Genomic DNA, 6,084 nt, shown 5'->3' with positions numbered 1-6,084 from the left:
TCCGAGACACAGTCTCCGGGGAGACTGCCTGTGTCAGTCCCCTCTGGGCATCCCTAGGGAACCACGGGAACTAGGAGTGTCTTCGGTCAGACTCCGTCATGTCCCGGACCCAATCTTGCCCTTGAGGGTGCCGTCTAGGAGCACGTGTCCCCATCACAAATCCTATCCGGGACCTGGTGGAGGAAGAAAGGGACAGTGGGCTCCGGCCCTGGTTCCTTCCCACCCACTCCCACCTCAAACTTGGTTAGGGGAGAAGCCTGGCTCCCTGGGACTGGAGCACCTAGAGGGCCCGCCCTTGGCTTAAGGCCCATCCAGCTATTGAAGCAGGAGCAATCTGACTGTCCTGGGCTTGGAGGAAGTTTACAGGGCGGCAGTGGGTAAATCAGATAGGGTGTTGGGGCTACTAAGCCCAGGGCTGAGATGAACTGAGCTTTGGATGAGGAAAAGAAGAAATGGCATTTCAGGCTAGGGGTAGTGCTTGGACAACGGCAAAGAAACTGGCTTGCGCAGGGCTGAGGTCCAAGACCACCAGGGGTAGTACAGCTGCAGCAGAACAGAAATCCAGCATAGCCCCAGGATTGTCCAATAAACAAGGCTGATGGGGACTTTTCTTGACCCCATTCTATTCCTGCTAAGGCAGGGGCATTGGGCATTTAGTATCTGGAGGGATAATTCGTAGAGTTGTCAGGTGGCTTTTGAAGAAAGGCAAATTTAATAAGGACCCAAGCCAGTCAGTTCAAACTTCCCTCCTCCCCCACATCTTCTCTTCCTACCCCTAGCTCCTGAATTTCCTTTCTCCCCAAGAAAGTCTTAGATTGAGCAAATAAGAAATCACTTCTCCTAAGACCTAAGTTATACCAGCTCCTATTAACCAAATGCTGGGCATTACACTAATCATTTTTATGCATATCAATTGTCAAACCTATTGAGTAGGTGTTATTATTATCCCCACTTTACAGATTGGGAAACTAAAGTTCAGAGCTCAAAAAAGGGCACAGTCAGGATTTGAACTCAAGTCACCAAATTCCAAAGTCTGTGCTTGAATACAGTGCCCTCCTGCCACCCCTTTGCTGTATTAAGCCCACTGAGCCTTCCACTGCCAAAATGAAGATTTTCTAAATCCACCTGCTTTTGCAGACTGCCAAAAATATCCATATATTGTTTTTTCTTCTAGTGATGTTTGTTCTCACTCTGTGCTTCCTATGAATGTGCAAAACCAATTTGAGGGACTTCCCTGGTGGTGCAGTGGTTAAGAATCCACCTGCCAATGCAGGGGACACGGGTTCGAGCCCTGGTCCTGGAAGATCCCACATGCCGCGGAGCAACTAAGCCCGTGCGCCACAACTACTGAGCCTGTGCTCTAGCCCATGAGCCACAACTACTGAGCCCGCATGCCACAACTACTGAAGCCCACGTGTCTAGAGCCCATGCTCCGCAACAAGAGAAGCCACCGCAGTGAGAAGCCCACACACCGCAACGAAGAGTAGCCCCCACTCGCCCGCGCGCAGCAACGAAGACCCAACACAGCCAAAAATAAATAAATTTTAAAAAGAACAAAACAATTTGAGGCATGCTTGTGTATGAACACGTGTTTTCGTGAATGTGTACATACATGCATGTGCATACAGGTGTATATCTGTGCATATGCACATGTGTGCATTGTGAGTGCATGCATGTGTGAATGTATGCATGTGTGTACACGTGGGTGTGCTTGTGCATATGTGTGTATATATGAGCGAATGCACACGTGTATGTAAGTGGGCATGCATGTACTTCATGTGTGTATTCGGGTATGCATGTGCACACGTGCACACATGTGCATATGTGTGTGTGCATGTGTGCCCAGGCTACATTTTATGGACAACAGTTCCTGCTTGGTTGTTATGGGAACCACAGTTCTAAAAATGCTAAACTGAATCCCACTCCATGTGGGCCAGAAAAGCCAAAAGGGAGAGAGAAAGCTGAATGACAGACACATCTGGGGACCCAGACCTGAAGCAGAGAATCATGGGCTCAGGAAGAATTAGACAGGCACAGACCATCCAGAAGTGTGGTCCTACTCATGGGACCCTGTGGATTGCATCGGTGCCTCAATCTTGCTTCTTCCCATCTCCCTCCTGATCCTTTCCCAGTTTCATGCTCTCCAACCACCTTCCTTCCTTCCTCTTTCCCCTTTTTCTCTTCTCCTTTTAGCCAACCAATCAACCCAATAATTAAGCACTTAAGGTGTGCTGGGCAGAAGGCCTAGTGATATGGTGGCCACACATGTGGATGATCAGACAAGGTCTCTGCCCTTGAAGGAGCTCAACGGTGGGAGGATTTGGACAATACGTAGTGGGGAGGAACGAGCACAGAGCAAAGGGAGAGACTACAGAGGAGGGTGGACGATAAGTTTGTATCATATGGAGGGCTTTAACTGCGATGTGTTTTTTGTAGGAAGGTGGAAATTGTGGTCAGTTTGGGATAAAACACTATGAATAATGGTTTAGGGAAATTACATCAGTAGCGCTGTGCAGTGTGAAACGGAAGGAGAGAGAATGGAGGCAGAGGGACCACAGGAAGCAGTTTGGTGTAGTGCAGGCTTGTTTCAAACAGGGCACAGAGGTTGGGGTGAAGAGGGAGGAAGTAGCGCTCTGGGTTGCTTTGTCAAACTCTGCCTCATCAAGATTCTTATTGCTCTTCCCTGTCTCTCCAGGGTGAAAGTCAGGATTTGAGTGAGGCTTTGTTACTAATGTGCATGTATCGAACTCCTCAGTTGCACTAGAAAGGAAAAAAGTTGGGAACCACGGGCCCAACATATGGTAGGCACTCAGTAATACTTGTGAAACAAGTGGATATATGGATATGCACTGGTCTTGGAACTGGAAAGCCCGAGTTCAAGGCCCACTTCAGTCTCTCATCATCTGTGTCCCCTTAAGAAAATCCCAAACTTCTTGGGCCTCAGTTTCCTACTCTGTACAATGAGGGGTCAGACAGGATGTTTTTGTAAGCTCCTTCCAACTATTATGTGATGTCATAGCCAAAGTGTTTGTGTATGTGGAAGGGGTGGAATGGACTGAGGTGCTGGCAATAGGAACAGAGAGGATAAATGGGGGAAATATTTTAAAAGAGGAATCAATATCTTCTGGCTTTAGTCTTCAGCAATACTGTGGAATAAACCAAAGTCCCGCCTGCTAAAGAATGCATGGACTGATTCACAAAACATAACGGACATCTGAAATGCTTAGCTGAGCTTGCAAGAAAGGGAAAATCTACTTGGACTGAAACAAGGGAACTGAGACCAACAAATGTAAGCTCAAGATGTGCTGTGACTAACCCCAGGAAGTATAGGGAAGGAATACCTTCCCATGTTGCTTGTCTGTCCTGACCTGGGCCCTGGGTGGAGAAGGGGGAGTTGCCTCTGAGAATTTATAACTACTTGAGTTAGAGTTTAAACTCACAACACCTGCATAGTACAAGAACCCCAAGCCAAGAAATTAACATAAAGATTGGTCTTCGTCAGTTGATATTCCTGGAATGCCTGGCAGAAGAAAGCACAAAACTGCTCAGGAGAAACATACCCTCAACCCAGGCTACAGAATATTACTGACCAGGTAAATCCCCACTTAAGATGAGCTCACAAACTGAAAATTACAGTATGTAAAAGGAAACAATGTACCATGAATTAGAGTAGTTAAGACCCTTTAGAACTTCAATAAGATCCAGTAAGTCTGAGTGACAGCCTGGATGTGGGGGAAAGAGGGGTAAAAAATGAATCCCACAGAAGAACTGTAGTTATTTAGGTGATTTTGGGGAACCAAATGATAGTCACCATTAGCATAAACTGGGTATATGGAAGGATGATTTGATTTTAGACAGATAGTATTTGAAATTGTGGTGAACATCCCCATATGGAGGTGTTCATTAGTCAGAACCATGGGCTTCAGCTGGAGTAGAGATGAGGGCTGGCTGGCTTAGAAGTCATCTATGCATCAGTGATAGCTGAAAGCCTAGGAATTAATGTGCTCTCCAAGAAGAGTGTGGAAATGGGGAAGGAGGGGGCTCAGAACTAAGTCTGGGAAAACAGCATTTTGAGGACCAGATAAAAAATAAGAGCAAGTAAAGAAAATGAGCTGTTAGTCCCCGATTATGTTTGGGTCCTGGGTTTGGGACGATTTTCTGATTGTTTTATTTAATTCTTTCCATCTCTGGGCTAACATTCTTTTCCCTCAAAGTCCCTAGGGGAAGTTCCAGTAAATGGAGCAGTTTCCCTTGGGAGTAATAGGAGGGACTTCTCAGCTGGGAGTTGTAGAACCAGGCTGGGCCCTGGTACCAGCACCACTACTAAGTCACTTCTTTGGGGTGCAATTTTCTCATCAGTGATTTTAGGCCTAGGTGGGTATGAGGACAAGGTGGGGCACAACAGAGCTGATAGTACTTGATGGAATGCTGCTCAAGGGGGCAAGGGTGGACTGGTTAGACACCACCCACCTACAACCTGTCTGCCCTTCTTCCTTTGTTCAGGTTGTGTGGTTTGGGACCAGTTGCTTGAAATCTGGGCCTTTATGCTCTTTCTTACCCTACTCTGCATGGAAAGTGAAGTCAGGTGGTCCATGCCTATAAGTGAAAGGTGTGGTCACTTAAATAGTAAGATAATGAGAGTCATCATCGTCTTATGTCTCCATGAATCTACCACTTCCCTGTTACAGTGCCTGATGGTCCATCATTTGAGCCTCACTACAGGGTTAAACATTGCCCTCTATAGGCTACTCTATTAAAATGTTAACTCTCCTAGAAGAGGTAGTATTGAATCCTTTACCACAAATTGGTTTATTAGATGCAAGGTACTCAACCACATGAAAGCACTTACCACTCAGGGAGAAAAATGGGTGGAATTCACTGATAATTGAATTGATCATTTTGTCTCTGGTCAACTGGACTGTGGGGGTGGAGGGTGAGCACATCTGAGAGTGAAGGGATGAAGTAGCCAAAGGATTAGAAGCTGGGTTGTTCTGGCATCCTAGGGCTGTAGGACTCTCTTAATTCAAGAATAGCTTAGCTCAGAAAAGAAAGAAGCCCCCAGACAGGCTCTATCCTTTCCTTAGCAGAGAGGAGTTGTTGGGGAGGAGAGATGGGAGCACAGCAGGCTTTTAATGCTCCAGCGTCTACCCAAGATCGCCAGAAAGAGTAAGAGCTTTTGGGTTGGGAGTTTAGGGAGTAAAGGGGGGGGGGAGTTTCACCCATTCCCCACTTTCTCCATCACAGGATCATACTTTCCTCACCACCCTCCTAGCTCCACCGCCTGCCCCCCGCCCCGGAAAGCCATGGAAGTTTCATCTGGAAGGAGAGTTAGGGAAAAGGGGCTGTGGCCAGTGCTTGACTAGATGGTAAATGGGCTGCTGTGGGAAAAGCAGCCTCTGGCAAGCACCCTCTCCTTACTGGGCTTGGCTCTGCCCATCAACGGTCTAGCTGAATGCTGAGTCCCTTTTGGGCCTGACAGCATGTGATTCTCATACAGATGCATAGGCACTGGCTGGAGCCTCTGTGATACCCAAAGCTCTGGGTGTTCACAAGCAGCACTGAAATACTGCAGTCTTTTGCTGCTGTTGCTACTGCCTGGAGCTCCCTCTAGTTGCCAAATCTATTTCACCTCTTGGTAGGATGCCTTTCCAAACAGTGCTGATAAGCTGAGGTGCCGCCATTCTGGGGCTGGGAAAAAAAGCACTGGCTTTGGAGCCAGACAGATCTGAGTTTGACCCTGTGTGTTCCTAGCTGGGTTACCCAGCAAGTTATGTACTTTGCTTCCTCATGCTGCACTCAGGATTGTGAGGACTAAGGAGGATAATACATGCACAGTGTTTAATACCTAAGCCTCTCAACCACTCTCAAGTTCCAGAAACACCTTGAACCCTTAGGTCAGCTATGATTAAATTCATTCGTTAATTCAGTACATATTTATTGAATGCCCACCATGTGCCAAGGTGCCTGACGGTAGGTGTGTAATGATGCCATGAGCATGAGGATCCCCTTTCTCTTCTGGCACATATACTCCTGGGGGAGTGGGTGCGGGAATGGTCAGGAGCTTGGATGGCAGATTCAGTAAGC

Source organism: Balaenoptera borealis, assembly GCF_965194805.1.
Source record: "Balaenoptera borealis genome assembly, chromosome: 15".
NCBI lineage: Eukaryota > Metazoa > Chordata > Mammalia > Artiodactyla > Balaenopteridae > Balaenoptera > Balaenoptera borealis.
Note: the sequence above shows the minus strand (reverse complement) of the source record.